Below are 13,695 nucleotides of genomic sequence, written 5' to 3'. Positions count from 1 at the left end.
AAGGAAGGAAGGAAGGAAGGAAGGAAGGAAGGAAGGAAGGAAGGAAGGAAGGAAGGAAGGAAGGAAGGATCGCATGGCTGAATTCTGGACCTTTCCGGAGACTCCTGTGCCTGACTTGGGATCGCATGGCTGAATTCTGGACCTTTCCGGAGACTCCTGTGCCTGACTTGGACTAAGATATGGGAGCAGGCAGGTGGAAAGTGAATAACTTGTGTCAGCATTTTGACTGTCCCTAAAATGCTACAGTTAAATCTTAGTTGGAGTTTCAAAAAGCATCTTAAAATATGCCTATTTCTTCAAGTTCTTCCCCTAACAATGATGTAAATAATTGATACACTCTGTACTTTTTAATATGTAGCTCACTGGTTGTCTCAAGGTCATATTTTTGGTCTTACGTTATGTTATGCTTTAGATATGAGATGTCCCCCAAAAGTTCATGTGTGAAGCAAGAACATTCAGGGCTGCAGGTCTCAGAAGGGCTTAGGAGCCTCGGGGTTTCAGGGAGACGGAGGTCTGGGAGGCTGTTTGTGAAGGCAGCTCAGACTTAAGATTCACTCATCCTTCAGAGGCAGGCAGCCACCTTTTCTACTCTGGAAAACAAAGGTTTTCTCCTGAGAGAAGTTAAACTAGAATAGCTGTATGTAGGGGCACCAGGCCCACCTGAGGGCAGAGGGAGACACTTAATGAATTATGAAACAACACCCAGAGCTCGGAGAGTCAAGCTGTGCCCCATCCAGCCCCAGCTGAATTGCATTAGGTGCCTCAGATTTCATTATGAGCTGGGAAGCAAGTATCCTCATTTCAAAATGAGAAGGAAAACAAGAGACAAAAAGAAAAAAACAAAAAGAAAGAGCAAATGATGGAAGAAAATGTTTGCAAACCTTATATATGACAAGGGTTAATATCTAAAGTATTAAAGAACCCTTAGTCCTCAACAGGAAAAAAAAATGGGCAAAGACTTAACTAGACACTTCTCCAAAGAAGACATGCAGATGACCAAGGATATCAATAGACACTTACCCTCACCTATCGTCAATGAAATGCAGATCAAAACCACAATGAGATGTGACCTCACATCTATTAGGATGACTACTATTAAAAAATATAGATATATAAGGGTTGGAAGGCTGCAGAGAACAGAGCTGTGCAGGCCCTCCCTGGGGACGGAAATGGTGCAACCACCGTGGGAAACAGGGGAGGTTCCTCAGGAAATAAAATCCAAACTTAAAGTTCAAAGTATAACTACCATATGATTCAGCAATCCCACTTCTGGGTGGAGCAGAACTGAAATTAGGGTCTCAGAAAGGTGTCTGCTCTCCCTGTTCACTGCAGCATCGTTCCCAACCGCGACATGGAAACAACCTCTGTCCGTGAATAAATACGGAAAATGTGACACAAGTGCATGCCTGGTGTGTGCTGTGTGGAGTGACTCAGGATTACGAGTGTGTGTGGGGGAATGGGGTTACTTGATAATGGATTGAATAATTGCATATATGCATGTTAACATACGCGTGCCATATAGCTCTACCTCTGTACCTGTATCCATGCTCTGTGAAATCAGCCTCCACAGGAAGACAAACATTACAGGACTCACCAGGTGCCCGGGAGAGGGGGGACGCAGAGTTGCTAGTCCAGGTTATCAAGTTTCAGTTACACAAATGAGTAACTTCTAGAGATCTGCTCTACAACGCTGTGTCTGTAAGTACCAATGTTTTATTGTACACTGAACATTTTATTGCAAGGGTAGATCTCATGTTAAATATTCTTACCACAACAAAAGGAATGGACAAAAAAGAAAAAAGAAATTACTTCGAAAAAATAGATAACTCTGCTGGTTGGCAGGAAATGGCAACTTTGAAGACCCAAAATTAATTTAGTTAACTAAATAATTTATTTAACCCTTTATGGTCATAGTACGAAAATGGGGTGCCATAAAAAAGGAACACTGAGAGAACGAAAAATACGCTGGAGAACTAAACATGGTGGACATTCACGCATGAAGGCAACGAGTTGGGAGAGAAAGTTAAGGGAATCTCTTAGAAAATAAAAAGAAGAATGAGGTGGGTAACCGGAGGCAAAAGACAGAAAAATCAGAGAATCATCTAAGATTTGATGTCTGAGATTCTCTAAAAGAAAATTAGGTTGAAGAATTATCAGAACCAGGGATTTCAGGCAGGGAAAGTCGGGGGGGGGGGCAGGGTGGGAGTGTGAAGACAGAAATGGTGTAAGAAAACTTCCAGAAGCTAAACCCGAAAGATTCACCCAGGGCCCTTCATTATGGTTGAGAAGACCCTCGCGTCACAGTGCATCCTGGGGAGTTTCAGAGCCCTGCAAACATGCCCTCAGCAAGGCCCCCCCAACCAGGACACCTACAATGGCTTGAAATCCAAATGGTGCGGGACCTGTTGACAGCGGAGCTAGACCCACAGACAGGGGACAGATGCTTTTCAAATACCGAGAGATTTAAATTCCCACCAACACTTGATATCCACATAAGCCACCGTTCAAATATGCAAAGTCTCAGAACATTTATCTCCCTGTATCCTTGTTTAGAAAGTTATTAAAGAATTTTCCATCAAAGAGGGAAATAAATAGGAAATGAGGAGCTGGAATTTAGAATTCAAGGAGAAGAGTCGAACAGGAAGAGGCCAAGGACAGTTTCAGAGAAGGCCCAAACATACAGCTGTGGGGCAGCCTCGCTGCAACCCGTGCGGACAGCAGCCAGAGGGTGGGGGAGGCTCCAAGGGCTTGTCTGCAAGAAAAAGGAAAAACAGTCTTCCTCCACCACAGGGGGACGCTTTCAGAACTGGCAGGGAGTTTGGAAGTGAGCTACTGACAGACCACTGAAGACCAAGCAAATGACCCTCAAAGCAGTGGACCAGAAACACAAGCCAGTGACCCCATGTGGCCCAGCCATGACGTCTATTAATATGATCATGACAATGTATCTCCTGAATAATGACAGAGTCGATACTTTTGATATAAATATTGCTACAGTTTGGTCTTGAATGTCCTCCAGAAGCCCTTGTGTTGAAGGCTTTGTCCCCAGCCTGGGATGCCACTGGGAGGTGGTGGAACCTCTAGGAGGTGGGGCCTAGTGGAAGGACAAAGATATCACGACCCCAGTCTCTTACTTGGCCTCTGGCTGCCATGAGGAGAGCGGTTTTCTCTGCCATGTGCTACCACCGTGAGGTACTGACTTGCCACAGGCCCCAAAGCCATGGAGGCAACTGCCCATGGACTGAAACCTTCTGAAACCAGGAGCCAAAAAAACCCTCTGCTCTTTTAAAGTTTATTATTTCAGACATTTTGTCACAGTAACGGAATGCTGACTAACACAAATATATTTGGTATGAATTTGTAAATGTGCAAAAGAGAAGGGATATCAGAGCTCAGTCCTCATTTCTATTATAGGAAATCAAGGGTCTAAACTTGGAAAATCAAGAAGTAGCAGTGTAATGTTTACCCAGCAGATGGAGAGTAATAATATAAGAAACAGCTAAAGGAATTGACTGGTTATATATTAGGAGTGGAAATCAAAAGTGAGAAGAGGTGGAACTGCTGTTCTTCATTGCAAACTTTGTAGAACTTTTAGACTACAAGCATATTATTTTGATAAGCACATTAAAAATTAAACATATAGAAAATGAATGAAGCAAATTAAGTACTTAGAAACTGAATGATAGGGAATTTAAAGAAATTTTGATACACGTTTTTTTCTTTTGTATCCATTGAAATGCTCATGGAGAAACCTAAATCTAATTATGTATTTGAGAAACATTAACTTTCTTCCATTCATTTTTAAGAAGTCGTAAGTCATGATTCCTCCCCTGTTGCGGGTTGGGATGTTGTTGATGATCTCGTAAATGCTTTGCCTGGGAAACGAGGCCATCAAAGCTCTCCTCTTGGCAGAGTGAGGATGTGAATCACCGAGATAGGAGCAGAATGTTCTGAGCTAACTCGGCACTTAGCAGCCACCGGTGCCACCGTCACCGATGAGAACGCGAGGCTGCATTGATAAGGGTATTTGGATGCTTCAATTAGGTTTTTGATTAGAGACAGCAAGATGTCTGTCCGTCTGTTAGCACACTCCCCAGAGCCTGCTTGAGGAGAAGCTCTTCTGCAAGGGAAGCAGTTTCTTCAAGTTGCTGGGCCTCTTTCTTGTGCTTCGTGCTTTGCTGAGTACCTTGGGGGTCGGGGTTTTAGTGTGAGTAAGCGGGCTTCTTCACCCTCCAGTTTTAAAGCTAACTATGATTAAAATACTTGAGGGACAGGAAGTGAATCTGGTGACAAGCCCAAAGCTAAATTGTCCAGCCTGATCTAAGCGTTTCAGGGAAACTGCAGCGCACAGGAATAAGGGGTGGCCAGGAGGGAAGATGGACCTGCCCACTGCCAAGGGGTTGGCTACATTTTTAAGCTGAACACCATCTTAACTTGCCTCTTTCTTTCCCATTCCAAGTGTGGCTTGACCATGGTGGCCATGTGGCCAAAACACACTTTCCCAGGATCTTTTATTTAACTGTGAATCTACCTGTTGGATACTTGATGGATATTTCATAAAAAGTTTTAATTCAGAGGAGGAAGAGAGAACAGGAAGAGTTGGAGGCAGGAGGCTGAGGCTGAGGAGTCTAAGGTCTGCTTGCCCCCCGTCACCCTGAACACCCTGCTAAGAGTGCAGGTGTCAAGACTGGGACCCACGCTTATTGAGCCAGGGGCTGTGTTCCCCAAGGAAGAAGCATCCAAGCAGGCTGGTCCCCTTTTCAGGGCTAAGGCCACTTGGAGAAGGAAGTTAGAGGGGATGATTGGCAAGGGTTCTTTCAAGCCTAGGACTCCGTGAAAACCTGAGGTGGCCCCAGCACGCCGGTTACACATGGGGGTGCCAAGGGTCAGTTTTCCTGAGCTCTGGGAAGCAAACCCACAGGAAGACGAAGGCTGTCGTGGGGCCTGGAGGAGGGAGGAGTGTCTGCTCCATATGGAATGTTCCCGTGGCAGAAGCACAGAGAGTTCTTTGACTTAAAGCAGTAATTACCTCCCTGGCTTCTCACGTCAGCCTGTCAGACTTGGAGCACTGTTGCTGCTGTGGCATTGTTGAATCAAATTACTAAAAAGGTCAGCATCATTAATATGTGGTTTGAAAAGCAAGAAAAATGCCAGGCGGAAAATCCGTGCACCTCCAGGGCCTTTAGTCCAAAGCCTTGCTCTGATTTGCTTATTGTGCTATTACCCTGACCTGCTCCAAGGAGCAAAACCACCTGTGGCAGCTCCCAAGACATGTGGTCTCCTAACCCTCTGCTCTGGGTGGAACCTGCTCTCCTGAGCCTTCCCCAGGGGGAAGCTCCTGGGTGGGGAAGCCCGGGCTTCCTCCTACCTGACAGCAGGTGTCTAGGTCTGTTCATATGTTTGTTCTCAAGCCAAGGCTCATTTGCTAGTTTAAAACTGAACTACGAGGCCATTGGAGAACCTCTGGGGCTTAGGGCAGACACCTCAGGAGAGGGCTGACAACCTCATCACCAATATTTTGGATGGCCTTAGAGCAATCACTAGAAACTGCTGGTTTTTCTACTCCCTGTAATGAAAATTGCTTCTTTTTGAAGTAACTTGAGAGAAAATTGTACTATATCATTGATTCACAATTAATACTCGAGATTTTTTTTCCTTCATAGAATGAGACTCATAAACTATCAGCTTGAGGCCTGTTCTGAATTAGAAATTAAGTTACCTTATAGCAATAGGTAAACAATGATTCTTGAAATGGCCCCAAACCCTGGCTTACACATCAAGGGGCTTGAGTTTTCGGCTCACCTACTTGGGTGCTGCATGTGTGATTCATGACTTTAAATAATTATATTTGCTTGATGGGTTGCTTAGTTGTTTTTTTTAAAAAATATTTCCAGGTCCTTTACAGCTGTGACACTAAAGAAGGCAGTGTAAAAGAGGCAGCATGTAGAAGTCTGTATATTTTGACCCCAACCCGTCATGATGATCACAGTCGCCACGACTTTAGTCACTGCGTTGACATTGAGAACAGTCTTTGAGAAGACTATGAGTTTGATCTCGACTCCATGCCGCCATCTTTAAATATGCAACTTCAGAGAAAAGCGACTCTGATATATAACTTTTGGTTGTTTATCAATCAACATAGCAATGGATTAGCAGGCAGTTGGCTCTTAGAGGGTTGAAAAACAGAAAGGATCTATATTGATGCATATGTTTCCAGATAGAAGTCTCACCTGGGGGGAGGGGAAGCTGATGACAACGTCTTGCTTCACAGTTTTACCTAAAGTAGCTATAAACTTCCTTAAAAATGTAAAGAAACTACTAATTCATAAAAATCACTATTAATAGTCACTAATATAATTACTAATATAATTTAATAATGAGCAGAATTGAGAACAAAATCATGAAAAGTGGGTAAAAATGCCCCAAAGGCAGAGAATTCCATCACCTACTTCCACATGTATTTACTAAATTGCTTGACTCCTGCCCATAGATTTTTGCATGAACCCAGCTTTTCTTCTTCCAGATGTGTATGAAATAACACTTATTCCCAACAAGATATGCTGTCTTTCTGCGTTTGATGACATGAGCCCTTATTTAGAGCTTAGACCCCATCAGGCCCTGTGCTAGGTGTTGCAGGGGCTGAGCTCACTCCCAGTCACCACTTTCTGAAACCGCCCCAGCACTTTGCTTATACCAATACCTAAACATTTTTTTAATACTAAAGGCACAAGTTATGCTCTAACTCAGTTAGGGTACACTGTTGCCCTGCTTTATTGCAAGCCTGACACTACACTTTGGGCATAATAGGTGCTCAACAAACATGTGGAGAATGACAGAAGAGGCAGTGACCTCTTCTGGTTGTATTCCATTAAGCAATGAGAATAAATACTATTATATCTAAAATAACACATATAACTGAATGAGAAAATGGAAATTGATCTATAAAGATTCATTTACATACGAATTTGGGGGGGTGGTAACATTTCCTGCGTGTGTTTCAATTACTAGTGTGAATAAATTATTGTATCTCTTTAAAAACAGCCTTGGTTCAGTCTGGCAAGACAGCAGCCCAGGCTCATGAATGACCTACTCATCTTAGCCACACCACTGCCTATGAATCAAAGAGTCTCAAGACAGCTGAGGATCAGGGAGTTACCGAAAACAACCTTGTAAATTCTCAGTCTTGCCTGTGCACAAAGAAAACACTCTATAAATAACCTCTACAAATAAAATCGAAACCCCAGAGACTTGGACAAGGTCAGGGGGATGACCTTCTTCTGCATGCAGAGTGGGAGACGTGGGAGAATTTCCCTTGGTGATGAGGAGTCCTCATTAGGTGTAAAGATACTTCACCAAGGGCCGAGCCGTCTGTTGTGTTCCGGGCAGCACAGAGGCAACAGTGACCAGGTGTTAGTGTGGGGAGGGATCTCTACAAACAATTGACTGTTGACTCATTGAAAGTGTTTACCTTTAGAAAGCGTCTCTCCTACCTGCAAAGTAAAAGGTAGCCTGCCACATTTTTGTAGATACAGAGTGTCGATTCATTCTTGAATAGCAATCAGCTGTGGGAATCTGAACTTGGGACCTGCAGGACAGTTGCCCATGGAGTAGGCTGTGGTACAGGCGAGAATCTGTGCGCCCAGGGAGCCTGAATGTTTTCTAATGGTTAGTAAGCTCTCCTGCTCTTTGCTATAAAGGGAGGCATTATCTCCATCTTCCAGAGTGTTTATGATACAAATGTGCTGGGAGAGATAATCTGCAACAGTCCGTGTCGGTTTTTGCAAGGAATACGAAATGTGAGAGACTCAAAGAAATGTCTCTCAACACACGCATCGCGTGCATCTGCTCCAAGTGGCAAGGGCATGCACGTGTGAGTGAATGAATGAAGGCACAGAATGAGGTAGCAATTGGGGGCACAAGAATCGGCCTGTGGGCTTGAAGGCAGAAACAGAAGCTGTTCTTCAGTCAGTTTGTCAGAGAAGAGTCTTAGGAGATGGTGACATTTGAACAGAGACCTGAATGACAGTGCCATCTGAATATCTGCCAACAGCATCCCATACTGAGAGACAAGTGAGCCAAGGCCCAGTGCAGAACTGAGCCTGTTGGGCTGGAACACACAAGAACCCCAATGTGAGTGGCGAAGGAAGGAGCGGGAGATGAGGCTGGAGAGCAAACCAGGAGCCAGGTGATGTCCTGCGCCCAGTGACCCAGGTGGACCAAGGGGAGAACTTCCTGGGTTTTAAGTCTCATAGGCTGCATTTGGCAATAAATGAACAGACAGAAGGAACGACCTCCCCTCATTTCTGAGTTGAATGGTCATAAAAGGGCTACCGGATGGCGAGTAGTTGAAAATTTTCATTCTAAGTCATGGCTCGTCCTAGAGGAGCTGGAGCCTCAAGAAGAAGACAAGAGTGGCCACAGCAAGGCAGAGACAAGCCCAGGGTCCGAGGAGCCAAGGCGAGCTCTGCACCTGCGGGCTCCCGTGCCTGGGCCCCCAGGGTCACAGGCCAGGAACACTGCTCGGGGGCTGCCCCCCACAGGCCTCGCTGGGCCCAGCCCCCACCCCCTGTGCCCTCCCCAGGTCCCTTTAGGCCTGTTCCTTTCCTGGCGTCCTCTGTTGTTCTCCTTTATGTATTTCTTGCCTCAGTGCCTCCTGCGTTCGATTTCCACGGCTCAGGTCGTCCTTCCTATTTGCCTCCACCCATCTAATAGCGAAAGCCTCTTCTCTCTCTCTGTGACTTCATGGCCCCCTCGATTCTGTGAAGCCCTGCGATGACTGCGTCTCTCGCCAGTCTGCGAGACAGGAGCAAGAACCGAGCTGCCTCCTCCACCTGAGGGGAAAAGCCCTCCTGTCTCAGGCTGGCGCCCCAGGGTGATGGGCGAGGGCGAGAGTCTCCACTCCAGCAACCCTGTGGTGGACACTCACTGTCCCCTGGGAAGAGCCAGGCCAGCGCTTAGACTAGTGACTGGCACATGGTTGATTCCCTGCCAAAGCTTGTGAGCATAATGAACGTGCTGTTGGACCACCGGGTTGTCTGGAGCTTTTGGCATGAATGTTACACCCAAATCAGGCAGGCATCTCCAGGCTCTATGTCTTTTCTTTTATGAGCTCAAGGAAAAGAGTTGTTTATTTTGTTTTGTTTTCCACAAGCAATGATTACCATGGCTGCATAGAAACTGGTTCTTGTTCTTACCACAAAACCACAGAATTTTTGATAGGCAGGATACAAACAGCAAAATCTCAGATGACAATTGTTAACAGGAACAACAAAGTAAAACATTGGGAGACCCAGAATATGGAAAGTTGCTTGGAGTAAATTTCTGTTTTTCCATCTTGTATTAATTTTCCTTTGTTTGTTTGTTTGTTTGTTTGTCTGTTTATTTTGGGCAGTGCTGAGCCCAGGCCTCATGCGTGCCAGGCCAGTGCTCTGCCACTAGGCCACAGCTCACTCCATTCTCACACGGGTCTGTCTTTTCACTGTGTCACAGCTGCCTGCGTTAATTAGCAGGTGACCGAGAGCGGAAATTGTGTTTGATTTTGTTTCTTCATTCATCAAACATCTTTTGAGGGCCTGTAGATGCCAAGGACTGCACTGGGCGCTGAATAAACCCCCTTCTTTATTGATTGCTCTCTCTGTGGCATTCGGTTATGGCAACAGAAAATGGGCTTAGATCCAGGGGAGAGGAGATCAACCTAGAAAGAGATGACGCCAGAGAATCGATCCTCGGGGGAAGCACGCTTGCGTAGTTCATAAAGAATTGCGCAACGTTATTGTTCTGGAAGGACTCACCAGTGCCTTCCCTGTCCTTGTTACTTGGTTAAACTGTTAAAAAATGAGTGAACACCTCCATTAGAGCGAGGCACCCATATGAGCGTATGACTCCTCCACAGCCACCCCTCACCCAGACAGTGCGGAGAGTCAGCAGAGAGCTGCCCCTGCTCCAGACAGACTTAAAAAGGATTTCACATTTTTAAACAAAGTTGGCTAAGGATCTTTTCACAATAAAAGTTAGCAAGTTTTTATGACAAGAAAGTTGGAAAAACAGAGTTCACAAAAGCAGAGCAGAGAAATGAACATACTCACAATTCCCAAAGAGAGTTGATATTTTGATTATTTCCTTCCACCTTTTTTTCCTTTGCATAAGCTTTATTTGTTTGCTTCTTTGTTAACCTAATTGTTAACACTGCATGGCTTTCACACTGCAGAGAAGGGAATGGTTTGATGGGATTTCACCTCAACTAGATGGCTGTAAAGGTCATTTGACAACACTGATTGATTTTCCATTACGTGTCGGGCGGGCAGTGCTGAATGCGGTCGGAACAGCAAACACCGTGGGCACAGCATCTGCCCTTGAGGTGGCCATGGGAATGGGAAGGCCCGGAAATAAAAGGGCTGTCAAAACTTTGGGCTCTCTCAGTGAGGGCTCCCCTCTGCAGCTCCCTCTGTCCAGGAGGCTGTGACCGAGCACTCCCGGGAAGCGCCTCTGTGCTCTTGCGGTCAGCATGAGGCTGGAGGTGTGGGACTGCCCTCTCCTCTCCAGCCTGGACCAGCACTGACTTCTGAAGCTGCCCGGGGCTCCCCCTGATACCTGCCTCCTACCTCAGTGGCAGCCCAAAGAAAGGAGGTGGCCCTGCCAAAGCCCCCAGCTCCCAGGCTGCTTCCTTCCTGGGTTGAGGAGACCAGGCCCAGGGCCTAACACGCCACGTGTTGTCCTTAATCTTAGAGGAGAGAGCCGTCACTCCTCCTTCCCCACCAAAGAGCCAGGTGCCACCAGCAGGGGAAGCCACGGGGAGTTGGGCTCAGCCACGCAGCTCCTGCCGCAGGAGGTACAGCACCACAACTGCTGGTCCTCAGCCCTCCCTGCCACCAGGAGAGCCGCACCCACACCCCGCCAGGCCTCTGGAAGGCCCCTTTCTGAGGCGAGGCCTGCGGTTTCCACAAACCCTGCCTAAGTGGGCTGAACCCTGACCATTAACCCACCTCACACAACCCTCGTCATGCTCTCCTCTGGGTGACACGCTTACGCCAGTCCCCTGCAGGCGGGGGTGCCATTACGCACAGTGTCCTGGTTAATGGATAACTGAGCGATCAGGGGTGCAGGAGCAGGCAGCCTGGTGGTGCCACCACAGCAGGGCCACCGAGGGGTCAGGGCAGCAGGAGGCCAAGAGTCCTGGAGCGTTTATAGGAAAATGTGACAAGAGTGAGCTTTCCTTATTTCTCACCATACACACCCTGATAAGTCAAGGTTATTCTCCCAGCGACTGGTAATGCCATGAACTTTAGAATCTACTCAGGCAATCACATGTCTCTGTTGTCTGTACCGAATGCCTTTGAGGCTGGGAAATTCCTCTGACTGGTTAAACATTACATAACACACACCTTCTTGGAATGAGCAGGCCGTAAACCGTGCAGCCGTGCACGGGAGAAAAACGTGGACTTTGACACAGTATGAGAGTTGGGAGTCTCTTCTAATAGTCTGACTTGGAGCAAGCCTGCTTCTCCAGATTTTAATATGATTCAACATGGTGATTTGTGACACTTTCCCGTATAAAATACTCCCCAGCTCCTCTTTCTACCAGACCCAGACAGAAATACGTATATAATCTCTTTCATTCAACTGTGGTTCCTGTAGGACTCGTGACTTGGATTCCCCACAGAGGGCTGTGGTACCATGGTACTAACCGGGCAGCTACAGAGCAGAGGCCGCGGCAGGCACCCCCCAAGGGCTCTAAGGAGGCTCAGAGGACACAGTGATTCACAAAGATGAAGCTCTGTGTGCCTGGAAGGTGTGCTCGCTGTTTATATAAAGTGTAATTGGGGAGCACATTTCAGTTTAAGGGCAGGGAAACCAGATCCGGTCAGCAAGGATTAAGTTTGGGGGTGCAGGGGAAGGGAGGGCAAGGAATTTCAAATCCTGACTTCAGTCACTTTTCACTATTATAAATATACATGAATTTCTTATACATTGATTTGTCTCAGTATTTTTTTTTAATTAGAAAAATAAGTGCACACAAATGCCAGTTCCCATGTGTTTACCTGGGAAGCCCCGGTCACATCACATGTCCACTGAAACCCAAGCTTCTCCATAGTATTTATTCCATTGTCTTGAGAATAGTGGTCATAGCACCCTTCTCTCTGTTTCTCTCTGTGTTTCACTTTGAGCTCTCTGAGGTGTTCATTAGGCACTCTATTGTCATATGATCTCCCTGTCGTTAGTGTAATTACTATTAACTATTTAATGACTAGAAAAACCGAGGCACAGAGATTTAATAACTCTCCAAGGTTCCCTTTGCTGTGGGTGAGATTGTCGGAGCACTGAAGACCTATGGAATGACCCTCAAATCCATGTGTGTCCCTCTGCCCTTGGCAGACACCAGGGTCCCAGAGAAGCTGTCCCCCAGAGACAGATGGCTTCCCACATCCTACTATGGCCACTTGGCGACTAGGTCAGAGTTCCCACGTGTGGCTGGGAGAATAGGGACGGCCTGCAGGCTGGAATCCGGGCCCTGCACACCATGAGTGGGAGACGGGGAACACTCAGCCTTTCCAAAAGCCAGCGCCCTTCCCCCCAGCGGAGGGACACCTGGGCTCCAGCATGCTGATGACACCCTCTCCATGCAGCTTCTGCAACCTCGAAGCCCTCTCATCATGTCAGAGGTCACCTTTGGCTTCTGAGGGCACTGGCCTTGCCACAGCTCCCTGGTGAGAAGCCCTGGGAGGGAAAGAGAAGGGAGGAAGTCGCCACTGGTGAGCCCCTGGACCTCATCCAGCCCAGCGCTCCTGAATCCCTTCCTTTCCCTCCTGGGCCAGGCCCTCCTCCTGCCATTCACCCCTCCTGTGGCAGCCCCCCAGTCAGCAGGACATCAACCTGGGACTTGCACTTCTGAGTCCTTTGCCTGAACCCCACAGAACCACCAGGTGTCCCCAAGGCCTCTCTCCCCATCGCTGGAAGGGAAGCGTAAACGTTCAGCTTCCTGCAAAGCTTGGTGAATTCTCAGTACCCAGGAACACGGGGCTGAAAGCCCCCGGTGCCCTCGCTGAGCCGAGGAGCGGGAACACAGGTCCCGCTGTCCCACGGAGCCAGGGTAGTTCCAACGGCCTCTGCGGCACCACAGGACATCCGAGAAGAGGCAGGGGCCCAGGAGAAAATGCAACCAGGGCTCAACGTAGAGAATCTGACCAGAGAAAAACCCTCGCCCAACACGGACGACTCAGAAGAATAAACCCGGGTCTGAAGCAGGAATGGCCGGAGCGGGCTGCGTGTGGACTCTCCCGGGGTCAACCAAACCCGCGTCCCGAAAACGGCTCTCTTGCCTCACCCGCAAAGAGATCTCCGAATTCTGATCTTATTAATATACAAGGTCTCTCAAATATTCGACTTCATTCCCGTCTGCAGATGGGAGATTTCGTTTCTCCCCATCTGATCCTCATTCCGCGGCTTCACACTCTGGCCTCTCGGTGCCTGGCGCCTCTTGGTGCCTGTGGTCTCCTGCACCAGGACGGGTAGAAGCCGGAGCAGGTGCCTGTGCGGTGTTTCCCGCATCAGGGAGAAGATCTGGCGGCTCTAAGTGCTCTGGACGTTGCACACATCTGTTGGGTTCTCCTACTCAAGTTAAGACACTTGCCAATTTTTAATTTGATAAATTGTTTTTGTAAAACACAGAGGGCTGAATTTTTATCAAATGCCTCCTCT

At 47.4% G+C, this 13,695-nt stretch overlaps 1 long non-coding RNA gene across 2 annotated transcripts; it reads right to left on the bottom strand.

Moving 5' to 3' along the window:
• LOC107147411 lies at positions 1–11,636 on the bottom strand. Of its 2 annotated transcripts, XR_007350046.1 has the most exons (4): positions 10,983–11,636; positions 10,086–10,201; positions 143–9,824; positions 1–90 (listed from the first exon to the last, which is right to left on the bottom strand). It is a non-coding gene; the product is annotated as an uncharacterized LOC107147411 (long non-coding RNA). The 2 variants fall into 2 exon arrangements; XR_001504150.2 differs by lacking the exon at positions 10,983–11,636 and having other exon boundaries at positions 10,086–10,965.
• Positions 11,637–13,695: the final 2,059 nt, after the last annotated feature.

This window comes from Marmota marmota, unplaced genomic scaffold (assembly GCF_001458135.2).
Source record: "Marmota marmota marmota unplaced genomic scaffold, marMar, whole genome shotgun sequence".
Taxonomy (NCBI): Eukaryota; Metazoa; Chordata; class Mammalia; order Rodentia; family Sciuridae; genus Marmota; species Marmota marmota.
This window is presented reverse-complemented; position numbering and strand designations above follow the sequence as displayed.